Here is a 14,553-nt window from a genome sequence, read left to right as displayed (position 1 = left end):
GTCCGGGAAAATAGGGAGGCTAGGCTCTCCAAATTTTGGGGGGGAGTGGGTCGCCCGCTGTGACATCATCTCGGTGCTACACTTGGCTCGGTGGCCCCGCTCCCTGTGCGGGGCATGCCGCGGGCTGTAGTCCGGCTGGGCCTCGCGCTCCAGGGACAGCCGGGAGAGGGGAGCGGCCGAGAACTACAACTCCCAGCGGCCCCTGCGATGCGATCAACCTGCCCCAAAGAGCATCTTCGTTAAAGTGCTACATCAGAGCAGCTGCAGCGTTTTAAGTGTAGCTCTGCCCTGACAATTCCTACAATCCTCTCTACCAGGTTTTCATCTCCCTCTGAAGAATGCCAGTCTAACTGGGAAGGATATTTTTTAATTGTGTATTCACCAAACCCTTTGATATGAGCAAATAAACTTGGATCTCTAGCTACTGACTGAAAGACACTTCCCTCAGACTGGGGGAAAGAGCTCAGTTAAACATTGAGGAGAGTGAAAGATACAAGAATGATGTGGGCTATTAACATTTGAGACATCAAAAGAAAAGAAACAGGATAAACCATAAACACAAGGTCAAAGGGGGGAGATCTTTCTGAAATAAAGAGTCTATCATGCCAAACCAGCAGTGCTGCGAAAACACAATGAATCAGCCTGCTTGAAAAAAATTGTTCTTCTGCTTATATCGTGAGACTAACTACTAGACCTGGATGAAATTGTTTGGCTAAAACTTACAGGGTTTTTGGCAAAAAATGCAGATTCAGGGACACTGAAACTTTTGCAAATTAGTGTTGGTTTTGCAACAAAAAAACAAACAAAAGGTAATTGATTTTCAGTTCAACCCAAAACTTTTTTTTTTCCTTTTTTGGAATTGCCAGTGAACCTAAAACTCTGTTATTCATAAATTCCCGTGGCATAACTCCCATTTGCTCAGATTTCACCCCATAAATTGTGCTGCATCAGCAAGACTTAAAACCATCTAAGAAGATGCTTCATTGTGACTTTTAAATGCTGCTAATGTAACCTGCTCAACTTGGGTCACCAGGAGGTTTGAACCCTGGAGTTCATGTATGAAAAGCATGTCTCCATTGTTCAAGCTTAAGGAACTCACACCACTTGAAGTCAATGGCAAAGCTTCTGTTGATATCCGTGATTGAGGCTAAAGTATTAACGGCTTTAAATAGGGTTACCATACGTCCGGATTTTCCCGGACATGTCCGTCTTTTTGGTCCTCAAATCCCCGTCCAGGGAGAATTTCCAAAAAGCCAAACATGTCCGGGAAAATAAGGAGGCATAAGGGGACCCCGAGTGCGAGTGGCTGCAGCAAAACTAACAACTCCTCTGATCTGCCAGGGCACAGAGGCGGCGGGCGGCATCTGAGTACGCAGCCACCTCCTCCCCAGGCTCTGACTTTCCTGGCTCCCGTCGCTCTCCACCACGGCCGGGGCCAAAGCAACTTCCCCAGCCACTCGCGCTCGCGGTCCCCCGAGCGTCTTTTGCTGGAGCGCTACCAGCTTCATGGTTTGCAAGTTACTGTACCAAATTACTAAACCAGAGAACTGTATTTAAGCGGTGAATGTGCTTTGACACAAATACTAAATAGAACCATGGTTACTACCTGGCCCTAGCGGAATCCCTTCTCCTTGACCATCATGATGCTATTCCTACTAGCCTCACCATTATTCCTAATAATCAATATTAATTTTCACTGCATTCTCCATGGTTTAGATTTATTTTCTTGTTTAGAATAAGGTCCCAATCTTAATTGCTTATTTGTAGCATTACCACCATCATCATCATTACAATTTGTATTACCATGGATTCTTAAATAAAAACATCTCATATAGATAACCATGTCTCCCTCACTAGCAGCTTGTTTTGCTCACAGACTTTTCTCTGTTTCACCCTCACTTTGTAGGTTTTACAAACGTTTTACAGTTTATGAAGTACTTAGCAACCCTCAACCAAGATCAGAGCGGGAGAGAGGAGGGGGAATGCAGTGTGCTCAGAGGAGGAGGCATAGTTGGGGCGGGGACTTTGGGGAAGGGGTTGGAATGGGGGCGGGGAAGGGGCGGAGTTGGGGCAGGGTCGGGGGCCCCGTGGAGTGTCCTCTTTTTTCAGTGTTGAAATATGGTAACCCTAGTTTAAGAGCCCCATATATTTACCAGCAAATCAATTCCCTGCTGACTTAAGCTAAATTAATAGATGGCATTCTTAAATACAATAAGTATGTCTACACAAAAAGGTTGCACCTATTTAAATACAGCAGTTTCTAAACCAATTTAGTTAAACTGAGAGGCATTGTTGTCCAGTGAACATAGTACCTGGATGGGAGCTTAGGAGACCTCAAGTCCATTCGCATCTCCGCTGTCTGACCTTAACCATGTCCCTATACCCTTATTTCCTTTCTCACACTTCATTCTCCTTGTCTGTTTAGACTTTAAACTCTTGTGGATAAGGACTGTATCTTACTATGCCTGTTAAATGCCTAGCACAATAGGACTCTAATCTCATTTGGGATTTGTAGGCACTTCTGTAATACAACTAAATAATAAGCCAGTTTAGTGAATGTGGTATGCTTTTCTTATGTGGACAGCGCTGGTGTGCCACGCTGTGACCAGCCAGAGATGGGGAGAGCCAGGGAAACTTGCCGCCCTATGCACGACCCCTTCTGAAACCAGCATGTGCAATGTTGATAAAAGCTATAAAAATTGCTGCTGCATGCTATATGAGCCCCTTGGAAGGGTCATAGCAGTACAAGCAGTGGTGGGCTAGCTGCTGGCAACATAGACTACCAGTGCTGGGAGATTTGCAGAATCATGATTTTTCTCCTACTAATCTCACCAAAGCTCAGGCTCTGTGCATTCTGCTGGAGCTGCACAGGCCTCCCACAGGGGACAATGCTATGGAACTGAGCACTCTTTGGAGATGAGCATTTTAAGGTAAACCCTCTCCATCAATGCCTTTCTATTCAGAAAGGAGAGGAGATACTTGGAGTTTGGTTTTCTCTCGTGATGCAAGAAGTACTCTGAAGAATTACCTAGCCACTGTTATACTATCTATAGAGGTTAACTGTATAGATTATGGATTTAACACTGTCAATTGCAAAACTATTCCTAATAACTTACTTTCATGGACTGGAAAAATCCATAGCAATATTTCTGCCTCTGCTAGGGACTCTGGCAGTGCCAACAGAGGTCACTTCCCCTGCTCAGCATTGTATATTGACCTGCAAGGAGTGGTGTATATTGACCCGCAATGCAGTGGCTGCATCATATTCCCCAGCAGCAAGCTTAGAGAGGATAGCAGTAACTGACATGAATACAGAGGACAAAGTGGCTCAGGGACATCTCCAGCACAGTTGACATGACACATAATTTCCATCAATTGAGTAAAACAAGGGGGAATACCCACAAAACAGACAATGTGTGTCACTGTCTGATTTTACAGTCTGAATATAATCCCACAGGGCTCGAATTGCTGGCACAACTCTATTGACTGCAGCTGAGTTCTGCCAGAATGAAATTGGCCACAAGTATGGGAAATAGTTTTAATTTTCATAAGTTCAAAATATTTCACCGGGATTCAAAAGAAAAATGAAGGACCAGATGGGCAGGTTTGACAACTACACAAAGAAGTCCAGAACATTTGTGAAACCTTTCCTTCCTGATCAAAATATTTTGCTCTAATTCTCTGTAGCTCTATAGAACATGCTATTCCCAGGTGTGCAAAGTTACTTCAAAAATGACATTACTAATCTGACCTGTGAAAGCTATTCAATTATAAATATAAGGTCATAATTACTAGCATCAAAATTTCCACAGGTAGGTGCCTAAAGTTAATTATCTAAATAAAAAATTATCTTATTTGCAGAGGCACTGAGCACTCATGACTCCCATTGAAGTCAAAAGAAGCTGTAGATACTCAGTCCCGTGAAAATGAGGCCAGTTCGGAAGGTAAGTTTATCCACATAAGTTTGAAAATGTTGGCCTAAATGCTCCTAAAACTCATGGGGGAAAATGCCAAATAGTACAAAACTAAAAAGAGAAGCAAACATATATATCCATCACAAATTCGGCCACAGACAAATCAGCAATACTACATGCCCCAATCTAATCTCAAGACAATTTGCTCCCCAAGTAACAAAATTCTATATAGAATCATTCACTAAGAAAATGTTTAAAAGATTTTACCTCACTCTTCCAGGATGCAGTTGAATTTTAAACTTTTTATTGCCACCAAGGTCTTTGCAATGCTAAAGAAAACAGCAGCAAAGAAAAATCAAAATGTTATAGATGCTAGTTCATTAAACTGCTGCTCTAAATTCACATGTACGCCACCTATGATGCATCCTACACATACACTCTTGTTGAAAGGGAACATTGATGTTTGTTTTGTATTATTGGCTGAATTACCTATAGCAACAGCAAACATTTTATACAACTCTTAAGCAACAAACTGAAAACAGTGGAACTGTTTGTTATTTCCTGATCATAATTGCAGTCATTAATCTCACTGTGATATATGAATGAATTAATCATATAAAGGACTGACATTGCATAGCATTTATCTTCTCTCATTTAATCTCTTCCCAGAACAAATATTTTCTCCTTCACAATACAGTTCAATACACTGTAACCCTTTATATGGACTGTCTCTGTGAACCCAGGAAGTAGCGTATTTGAGGCCTTATCCTGAGAGGTGCTGTGCATTCTCAATCTCCACTGAAATCAACAGGAGTTGCAGGATCTCAATACCTCTCATGATCATTACCTATTAATTATACTGGTTGGTAATAAAGTAACATACATATGCAAAATACTGCATGAGCATTAGCTAATGAATCCTCACACTATCTCCTGGAGTTATTATTGTTAGTCCTGTTTTACAAATTTGGAAACGGGCAGAGATTAAGTTCCTAGTCCAGCAAAGTACTTGAGCACATGTATGATTTTAAATGTGGGAGTAGTGCCACTGACTGCAATAGAATCACTCATGTGGTGAAGTTAGACATATGGTTAAATACTTTGCTGTTTCGAAGCCTACGTGACTTGCCCGTCGCCCAAGAACAGTGAGTCAGTGGAAGAACCAGGATTGGAATTTAGGACTTAGTTCCAAATCCTCTATCTAGTCCACAGTAACTAAGCTTATTATAAAATTATGTAATAATAAAACTCTCATTCATTACTCATCCTCTGTCGCATGATAGATGCAATAAACTATTATTGAGAGGCCACACTGAGAAATACTGTGGTCTAGTGGATTTTTCATTACATTGATTGAGTTACACAGCGATGAATTCTTTAATATACTTTAATATGAAGCATTAGTGACAAAAACTAAACCATCAATCAAAAGAAATGTGTGGCCTGATTTACCACTGCATTACTCCAGTTTAATGCCAATGTAACCCCCCCCCCTTTGAAAACAGTACAATTACACTAGCAAGAAACGAGTGAATCAAGCTCATGATATAATTTGAACACTTACACATTTAAATTTCACTATTATGTAGGTGAACAAACTCATTATCTGACAATTTACCTTAAGAGCAGCGAAGTGAAAAATAAACAAGTAGATGTTGTTACTGGTGGCAATCACTTGTACAGTGGATCAATCATGGAGCTTTGAAAACACACGCACACACACACACACACAGGTTCTGTGCAAGTTTTCTTCCTAGCAACAGGAAGGAGAAGAGAAACTCTATGGGGGGCAAAAATGAATTAAAACTAAAAGAATTTTTAAATATTCCAAAATTAGTCTCTACTCACCATGACCTACAGCTAAATTCAATGAATAAAAGATGGCTACCAATAGGCTCTGCACTGAAGATTTCCCTATGGGGTAGGGAGGGAGAAATGATTCCTTCTTCACAACTTACCCATTCCCCTCCCCTGGCCAAGGAATGACAACAGACTGCTATTTCAGCCACAAGGCTAAATGACTGGAGGATCCATGTAATGGCAGATCCACTGATCCTGCCCCCAAACTCTTTCCCTGTTCAGTCACACGCAGAGAGGAATTATGGAATGCAGGGGATAACCCCGCCTGAGCTCCCCAAATCCCACCTCCTGTGTGTTGGATTGATTCAAGCAGCATTGCCAATTCCAGCAATTTTATCATGGGTTTCACAACAGTTGATGTTTTTTCTTAAAGACTCAGCTCCTGGAATCAAGTCATTAGGTGAGAATCTCAACTTTCACTTAAAAGAATAAGTTTCTAGCCCTCATAGTTGTGGAGAAAGGCTTGAAAACATGAACCCAATAGCACCCTAAAAATCTCAAAAGATTTTTTTAAAATGGGGTTCTTCTTATTTATCACGTGTTTGGTTTTTTTAGTGACTCATGATTTTGAAAATTTGGGATTGGCAATGCAGGACCCTCCATATTAATGGAGGAGGGAGCAATATTTGTTCCTATGTGTAACTATGTTACTATAATTCTATTCTGGGGTGGGTGACCAGAATGGATTTCCCATTCTGGCTTCCTTTTCATAGTTTACCACCAGAACGCCAATTGATTCTGAACACTAAAGTACATGTAATTCAGTATTGCATATAAAGTAATGCCTTCTCTGTGGAAATCTCTGAAGAGGAGCAGACAGCAAAACAGTCATAATACTACAGACGTAGCCACAACAGAAATCTGAGCCATTGGGTTTGAGGGAATATAAATGAATAGAAATGCTCTATCTTCAAAGTAAACGTTGAACAATGAGGCAAAAGGCAATCTCTTCTTGGACTCTTAGTGGTAAAGCTTGATCTTTGTGGCTTATGATACCACTAGAAACCGCTCACAGGACTTCCCTTTCTTACCTGTTAATCTGTTACTCATATTAATGGATTTCCAGTGATGTGAAGGAAGCGTCTGCCAAAGGAAGAACAGTTTTTATGCAGCGCCACCTGGAGGCAAAAAAGAGTTTTTCATGTGTTATAAAAACCAATAGGTAAACTTTGAACAAAGCTTCTACTGTATACACATCTGGTGGTTCTAATGACATCATAAACCATGAGAATCCCTTGAGGATCTTAGAACTTTGCAATGCATAATTCCCTTTCATTTATATTTGGTCCATGGAATTAACCTGTTAGATTTTAGGAGTATACACTCATTGAACCTCTCCCAGATGCAAGGCCTGAATTAATGGGCTTAGCACAGAAGAGTTCCAAAGTAGTTAGGAGCACAGAATTCCATGGGTTGCTAGCCCTCATAGCCAGTGAGCCCCCACCCCTCTGTTAGGTGGTTTGGCACCTGTTCTGTTGCAAACTCAGCAACCATGCTATTTGCTCCTCAAACACCCCTCCGTGTGGGGCAAAGATGTGTGAAGTCAGGGAGCACATGCCTTCAGGGGGGTGACTTGACATATCATGGTTTGCCCTTTCATGGACTTACTGCCTTCCAGGCTTTACTTGTCCACAGGTGAGGAGGAGGAGTACTCAGCCATTGCACATAACTCTCCACTCCGTCTAACAGATGTACCTAAATCCCCATGCACTAAGCTGAAAGCACACCCCTTAACTTTTGATTTTCTTTGCATTCATCAGAATGACTAGCAGATTTTCATATTACTACTCTGTTTTAATTATTTTTACATCAATTCAACTAAAATCAAGTGAAAATTCAAATCATGTTGCAGAGATTGCAACAATTTGTGAAATTTATTTTCACAAGACTTTGCAAATTTACAAGGGTTCTGAATAGAATCTAACAAACATTCCTCTTAAAAAGGGAGGAAAATTTTGTATGTCATTATGGCACCAGAATAACATATGAAAGCCGGCTCTTCATGACTGAACAAATAAAATCATGAGACTGAACACATTATTATTCCATGAAGCTCTGATTCTGTGGCTTGTACATACATAAACATACATTTGCCAGGGTGTCTCCTATGCTTTAGCACATCCCCGAAACAGAAAGTGCCAAGCAAAAAGGATGACAAAATTCCAGTTGAACAGAATTGTACACATATATTAGCATTGTGATCAAGTCTAAAGACAGAATGTCCATGATACACATGCACAACTCCTGTTGAAACCAATGGAAGATGGAAATGAGCATAGGAACTGCTCTAATGGATCAGAGCAGTGGTCTGTCTTGCCTCTGACAGTAGAAACAAAACAAAACAAAAAAAACGCGATCGCGATCTGCGGTGACAATTCGGCGGAGGTCCTTCGCTCCGAGCAGGAGTGAGGGACTGTCCGCCGAATTGCCGCCGAACAGCTGGACGTGCTGCCCCTCTCCGAAGTGGCCGCCCCAAGCACCTGCTTGGTAAGCTGGTGCCTGGAGCCGGCCCTGCTAGCCAGTACCATATGCTGCAGAGGAAGGTGCAAGAAACCCTGATAATAGTCTGTAGAGAACGATTCTTCCTAACCCTGTCAGTTAGTGATGGCTCATACCCTGAAGGATGAGGATTCCTACCCCTATCTTTTAACCTATGTAATAGAACTGTAGATGTTCTCATAATCCAAGTAAGGCTTTTATCCTTTTATGAATTCTACTAAGCTCTTGGCCTCAGTCATATCTTTTGGCAATGGGTTCCATAGGTTAATTATGTATTGAATAAAAAATTATCTTTTAACAGAGTAAAGGAAAGAATGAGAAAATTCAGGCAGACAAGTTTGGGGTTTTTTTAGAACGCTGGAGGAGGGCAGTCAAATTCAGGCTTATAATAGAAAATCTTTCACTAAGTCACTACAGCCCTACAATACCTCCTTCTCTAGAGTAGGAGGAATCGAGTCATGACAACTCTCTGACTAAAGTCTGAACTAAGATAAAATAGTAGGTCTATTGAATAGGAACTTTTTACATGTGTTATGTCAAGGGTAAGAGAGCCGTCTCAGGACATCCTGTTATGGCAAAGTGTGGCCCTCTAGAATCTGAAGTGCCTTCCAAAATCTGAGAGGAATGAGGTGTGGAGCATGTTTTCAGAAGTCTTAAAAGAGCAACTCTCCAATGCAGAAACTACAGAACTGAACCACCAAAAAAGAAAATCAACCTTCTGCTGGTGGCATCTGACTCAGATGATGAAAATGAATTGTTATCAAGCAGAACCTGTCATCAGCATGGATGCATGTCCTCTGGAAGGATGGTTGAAGCATGAAGGGACATCTGAATCTTTAGGGCATCTGGCACGTAAATATCTTGCAACGCCAGCTACAACAGTGCCATACAAACACCTGTTGTCACTTTCAGGTGACATTGGAAACAAGAAGCAGGCAACATTATCTCCTAAATAAAATTAACTTGTTTGTCTGCGCGATTGGCTGAACAAGAAGTAGGACTGGGTGGACTTGTAGGTTCTAAAGTTTTATATAGTTTTGTTTTTTAATGCAGGTTTTTTAGTACATAATTCTACATTTGTAAGTTCAACTTTCATGATAAAGAGATTGCACTACATTATTTGTGTTAGGTGAATTGAAAAATACTATTTCTTTTGTTTTTTACTGTGCACATATTTGTATCAAAAATAATATAAAGTGAGCACTGTACACTTCATATTCTGTGTGGTAATTGAAATCAGTATATTTGAAGGTAGAAAACATCCAAAAATATTAAAGAATAATAGAATACCATTTATTTCAACAGTATAATTAATCGTTATTATTTTTTTTAATCACGTGATTAATCATGATTAATTTTTTAATCACTTGACAGCCCTAATTATTACCCAGTCTAGTAAGCACTGCACCCAGCAGTAAGTATTTGCAGGACTCCTTCCCAAAATGACAGTGAGCCAACTCCTGTTCCTCTTGAAGTAAGTGGCACTTTTAACAATTTGAAATGACTCCTTTAGCGTATGTGTGTTGTTTCACTAACAAGCAATCAGTGTGTTTAAGGAACTGGGCCTGGACAGTAGAGCCCTTCAAACTTTGTCCTCCCCAACCTCAAACATGGCATGCATGATTATGAAGGTGAATCCATTCTATCTGTATCTCTTCCCACCTTGTTTTTTTACGTGTTTTACCCTCAAAGCTATAACTTGTAAAATTATAAAATATAAAGATCACAGTGTTTTCTAAACTATTTGTAAACTTACCACAAGAAAAAGGCAACTTTTCAAACTTGAGTGGCCAAAGTTAGATATCTAAATCCAAATTCAGGCACCTAAATCAATGAATGACCTGATTTTCTGAAGTACTGTGCATCTGCAGCTCTCTTTGAAGTCAGCATGCAGGTGGATTCAACTATAATGTAAATGTCAGATGATATGCCTGGGATTTTATCACTGAATAAATTTCACAAGATGATAAGAGCAAGACAGAAGCATCATGAGGAAAAGAGTCCTTTGTCACTATGAAGATTACTTGATTTTTTTTTTAATTCCAAACTTGTAAACTGTACAGTTGTTTTTTTTGTTTATTTTACAAAGTGTTCTGACTCATTTTGGTGTGTGGGCAGCTACATTAAAAAAAAAAAAAAAAAAAAAAAAAAAAGACAGACTGCTTCTCCAATCCTGTAAAAGTACAGCACCAAAAATAAATGTGTTAATTATGTTCAGCTCCATCTCAATAAAACTAAAAAGGAGAAAACTAAGACAGGTCGATAAGACACAGATTTTTATAAATCCTGAAAGAAATCTGCCTTCAAAACATGACCACACTGAAGTCATAAACATTTAAATTCAGGGCTTCATCTTGCACACATCTAGACATGGTCCTTACACAAAATTTTAATATGGATTTTTAAATTCCCTCTCTGCCATCAAAAATTTTGAGTGGGTTTATGTCCATTTCAGCAAATAATTAGTCTGCCAGAAGTTATAGACTTCAACTTTGATATTAGTATCATCATTATTTGAAACTGGTTTTCTTCAAGAGCCAAAATGTGACCCTGAATTCATTTCTTGAGTATGCAGCGACATCAACAGCATCAGAATATGAAGACAGCCGTTTTAGGCACATGACAAATGGCAGCACTAATATATGCATAACATGTTGAGACTGTTCATTCCATGTTTCCTTTTCCATGAGAGCAAAATGCTCTTCTTCACTACAAACTGACAGACGCTGGGCTTTTGTTTTTTATAAATAAAATATAAAGAGAACAGTGCGATGATTCCCGGGAAGACACAGGGTGGCAGCTCCTTGCTACCATCTGCCCTTAGCGAGAGGAAATCTTGTTTGTGCTGCCATGGGTCATTTCCCCAGCTCCAACAGCCATAGGTAAAACAAGCACCCCCTCTAGGCCTCACAGGCCCTGCTGTTACTCTGCATGTTAGAGACTGGCACACTGCAACCCTCGTGCCCTCTGAGCATCTCCCTGGAGTGTCTAACCCCTGATCCACTGGCCATTCACAGTATTCACAGATTTGCTGCTTCCAAAGAAGCAGAACATCTCAGTGTACCAGTTTCACATCAGATCACTGCTCTGCTTCACACACAACACTTAGATATGTTTATAGTCAAATTAAGTGTAAGTTTGTTTAACAAAGCATAGCAATTCAAGTGGTGGCTGCAAGTAGAAGTACTAGAAACAAATGATTAGATAGACAATACAATCATAATACATATTCTAGAGACTAGACTTAATTAGCAAGACATTCTTATGTCCTGTAGAGTATTGCTCACCCAAAAATCCCTGCAGCGCTTTCCAGCCAGGCTAGCTGTGACTCATGGGCAGCAGGTGAAGCTTCCCTTTGGGGAGACTACCCCCCTGCTCCGCCTCTGCTTGCTGCTCTCACCAGGGCCACAGGGGATGGCAGGAGGGCCTGAGAGCTCAGTCGGGGCCCTGTGGGGAGAAGGTGCTAAGAGCTCAGCCCCAGCCAGGCTCGAGCTCTCAGCCCTGGCTGGGACCACAACAGAGCTCTGAGCCCGGAGCCCCTCAACCTTTCCACTCTTCAGCCCCAGGGCGACGGCAGGGGGAGATTTTTTCTAGGAGCCACAAATTGGCCAGGGCCCCTGGGCTTGGGCCCCGTGGGCCCGTGCAGTTATCAGCCACTGCACCCCCTGGCAGTACGAGATTTGGGGAGGCTTAGCCTCTCCCAGCCTCCATTACACACCATCCATGCTGTGACCCACTTTTCATAAGACAATCACGTTGTCAGCTTGCCTCTTAGGTGAAGCATTCAGTGTGTCCATAAGCCCTATTTGTGGCCTCAAGAGGTAAAAATAGACAGGACCATGAGATGCTTATCAGCCATACAAAACAAATGTCTTGGGTGGATGCCTCTCTTGATTAACTAGCTGCTAGGGTATATCTTGGTTGTCTGCCCTTACTGGACCACCTAATAGCTGTTATGGGTGCTCCTCCCTATTGTCAGAATAAAGGGTTCCTCTCCTACAATCACCATTTACTTCTGAGTAAATAGGACAGCTGCAGGGAAAGATCAGTCTGAAGGACTTTTCTTATCTCCAACTGCACTCCAAATCACATACCAACTTAACATCTTTGGGTCACCAAGTTCCTATATGTCAGGCAGGCAGGGAAAATCTTGTTCCCAGTGAGGAGCCCACTATGTGATTCCCATGAGTCTGGCATGGGACTAGATTTTTATGTATGGGAAGGGCAGCCTTGACTGACGGCTACTGAAACATCTCCTTGAAATAGGGAGCAGCCTCTGCAGCTATGAATCAGTCCACAGAACTTCCACAAGCCAGCAACCACAGAGGCTGCTTTCCCTCCTGGACAGGGACCGTCTCCTGATAGAATAGTTTAGACTGGATAACGTGAGATGGAATTGCTATTTGGTTTTAAACCAAGATGTTGATAATAAAAGAAAAGAAGTGATACAGATCACTTCAATACAGTAAATTATAAAAAATACATTCCCATTGTGCGCTCCATGTATGTAAACTTTGCTCTAAGTCATGTGATTGATACTTTAGCTGCTTAAATCAAACACAAGTGGGAAGAAAGTGGAATCTCTCCCTATCTCCCCCAGTCCTTCCGGTCCCCCTACTTCTTCTGTATCTCAGCCACCACAGCAAAAGTGGCAGCTGCAGGCCCTTTTCCCCATCTAGTTCTGACCGGTTCAACATCCTCAATGTGACCCCCTTCCATGCTCAGCTTCACGGCTACTGAGCCTGGTAAAGGAAGACTTATCTAACAGCATGCACAGCAGCTGACTGAGCCGTGCCATGTGGTCAGTCTCAAAATGGTGCCTAAGCAAAGGGAAGCCTTTTTTAAAATTAGACAGAAACCATACAGTAGAAAGTGTACAAACAGGTTAAATTTGATTGACTGAACTGCATGCTGTGCATCATGGATCCAACATCTACATTATACATTGTCATATAAATGTCCACGTTGGCACATAAGCCCGGGGACCTCTTTAGCAATTTGCTCTTACCAAGATGCAATTGCAGTTCATTCTGCTTTCTTTTTAATACATAAAACACAGGTATAAACATTTGATAGCAAATGCCTGTGCAACCACCACAAACTGGGAGAAAGCAAATCTTTACAAAGCTCATCCAGCCTGCTGCCAGGAAATTTAGTGGAGAAATTTATTAATCCTATTCCTAAATTTTCCCAGTCCTCACGAGTGATGTCTGCAGACTTTTGATAAAGCCAGTGTTCTAGCCTGGCAATCAAATTTGGGAGGCAAGCAAGTTTTCTTGTGCCATCACAGAATTTCACACCCTGTCCATTCCTGGAACTGGTCCTACAATATCATCCAAGCTAATCTCTAGCCATTTTATCAGCCCTGTCCCCCACTCTTCCAAATAGGGCCTTTCGGGACCATCAGCGCAGAGTTATTACCAATTCTTACTTAGTTCCATTTGAAATGAATCCCACCACCCCTTTCTCTGCCCACTTTGCTCCCAATCTCCCAATAATCCTACCCCATTCCCAATCGAATTCTTTTTGTGGGGAAAGTGTTACCTTATGTCCCTACCCATTTCTAGGCCCAAGACACACATTTGAAAGAAGGCACTGAAATTTTAAATTAAACAGAAATTGTTACTTTTATCACATTGCATGATATACTACAGGATGGAGGAGCCACTGTAATGCTTATTAACCTGACCATTTCTTGTTTCTCACTAGCATGACCGGCAGCAACAAGAACCTCACTGAAGGCTCGGAAGCAGAGATCACAAGCAGTCGAATGTTTGATCAAGCTGAGGGCAAGGTAAAGAAAAATCAGGGAGATTTGGTTTTGCACATGCAGGGACATGAAAAGGGACTGATCAAATGTTTAGGTTTGAAGAGGGAAAAAAATCAAGAGTGTTGTTGAAATATAGGACAGATTTAGGTAGAAGGACAAAGAATTTATGAACAACCATCCAACAAGGAACTCTTTAATGGTGATGTGAAATCCAAAACAGAGATTGCACTGCTATCCCAGCAACGTGTCCCTGGATGTGTTTATGTAATTCCTCCACAGTACAATATCAGGACACCACCACAGACTGGTCCGCCCCAGTTTCCCCCTCTGCTTTCCCATGGCATTTCACCCCTGCACACATACAGGGAAATAGACATGTGTTTCATGTTCTTTTAGTACAAACATTTTCCTTTGTTTTCACTGTTACCCTGGTTACATATTGCAGCTGGTCTGCTTGCTTGTGTGACTAATGAAGTTTATATTGACAAATTACAATTAAAAAATGCATAC

At 41.4% G+C, this 14,553-nt stretch overlaps 1 protein-coding gene across 1 annotated transcript in view; it reads right to left on the bottom strand.

Moving 5' to 3' along the window:
- RP1 (RP1 axonemal microtubule associated) overlaps window positions 1-6,896 on the bottom strand; it is a 297,670-nt gene extending 290,774 nt beyond the window's left edge. The window contains exons 1-2 of the mRNA XM_065585560.1: window positions 6,806-6,896; window positions 4,182-4,243 (exon numbers count right to left, since the gene is read on the bottom strand). The gene's annotated coding sequence lies outside the window, so the exon portion shown is untranslated. The remainder of the gene's footprint in view (window positions 1-4,181; window positions 4,244-6,805) is intronic.
- Between the last annotated feature and the right edge of the window lie 7,657 nt (window positions 6,897-14,553).

Source organism: Chrysemys picta, chromosome 2 (genome assembly GCF_011386835.1).
Source record: "Chrysemys picta bellii isolate R12L10 chromosome 2, ASM1138683v2, whole genome shotgun sequence".
NCBI classification, from domain to species: domain Eukaryota; kingdom Metazoa; phylum Chordata; order Testudines; family Emydidae; genus Chrysemys; species Chrysemys picta.
Note: the sequence above shows the minus strand (reverse complement) of the source record. Positions and strands in the feature narration are given on the sequence as shown.